Source organism: Pan troglodytes, chromosome 1, assembly GCF_028858775.2.
Source record: "Pan troglodytes isolate AG18354 chromosome 1, NHGRI_mPanTro3-v2.0_pri, whole genome shotgun sequence".
NCBI lineage: Eukaryota > Metazoa > Chordata > Mammalia > Primates > Hominidae > Pan > Pan troglodytes.
The window spans coordinates 96,049,644-96,050,991 of NC_072398.2; the positions used below are offsets into that span (position 1 = coordinate 96,049,644).

At 42.1% G+C, this 1,348-nt stretch overlaps 1 pseudogene; it reads left to right on the forward strand.

Moving 5' to 3' along the window:
* Positions 1-325: 325 nt before the first annotated feature.
* Positions 326-909, forward strand: LOC737045 (small proline-rich protein 2D-like; annotated as a pseudogene).
* Positions 910-1,348: the final 439 nt, after the last annotated feature.

The following is a 1,348-nucleotide window of genomic DNA, read 5'->3' on the forward strand; positions in this document are numbered from 1 at the left end:
AGCTTCTGAGATTGCCCAGAGTATCTGAACTTGTGACTGCCTTTCATGAAGTGGTTATTTTCATGCTTGATTCTTTATAACAGAGACATTTTCTTTAGAAAAATTGCATGAGAAAACACAGGATTTCCCAGGGTTGATAAAGCAATTTGCTAATGTGGAAAGGAGAAACCAGAGAGTCATGAAAAGGGAATTAGGACTTTAAATAATTTTTTGGAGACTGGAGAAATAGCCCATGGTATTACATAAACGTTGGCTTTTCTTTGTAGGAGTCCCTTCCTGTGAACCCTGTTATATAATTTCTTTCAGATTCTGAGACTCCAGCAGGATGTCTTATCAACAGTAGCAATGTAAGCAGCCCTGCCAGCCACCTCCTGTGTGCCGCCTGCCAAAGCGTCCAGGGCCATGTCCACCCCTGAAGTGCCCTGAGCCCTGCCCACCACCAAAGTGTCCACAGCCCTGCCCACCTCAGCAGTGCCAGCAGAAATATCCTCTGGTGACACCTTCCCCACCCTGCCAGCCAAAGTGTCCACCCAAGAGCAAGTAACAGCTTCGGAATTCATCAGGACCACGAAAGGATAGGGATAATTGGCTCACCTCGTTCCACAGCTCCACCTGCATCTTCTCATCAAAGCCATCCAGGGATGCACAGGGAGCTTCTTTCCCCTTAGCCTGTGATCTGCCCATGATGATCCCCGACAGCAAAAGTTTTCCTTTCTGAGGCTGCCATACTGCCACTGTCCAGGTGGAGACTGAGCAAAGGAAGTCCTCAGCTGTACCGGCCTTTCAGAGCTTCTCTTTGGGTGCCATCAAAGAATTATTTTGATGTCTTCTGTGTCTGTCTGTCACCTGGCATGAGCTTCTACTATCTGTGCAATTGTCACTTTTCTTTCACTCCCTGAATAAAGTAGCTATGCCTATATTTTTGTGAATGGATATTTCATTTCTGTTTAAACCTACTTTATTAACAATATCATATGATCATTTGGATTTATTTCTATCTTTCGTTGGTCCCCAGGACCAGGCTCTCATGATTATTGTAGGAATTTTGGGTCATACTAAAGATTATTTCTGTGTGATTTTAAACCCGTTTTATTTTCCTTAGTTAGTGTTTTGATTGATTCAAGGAACATATTATTCAACTTCCCCAAATGTCAGTCTCTTTACTGCAAAGTGAGCAAAATAACATTTACATAACAAAGCCAGTCTAAGGCATAAAATTGAATTACTATCTGAAATTTGGTTGGCAGAATGCTTGACACATAATTAGCAGTCATTTAATTGAGGTTTATTAGCAGGAATATATCATCATTGTCTTCATCATCATCATCATTATCATCATCACCAGCAT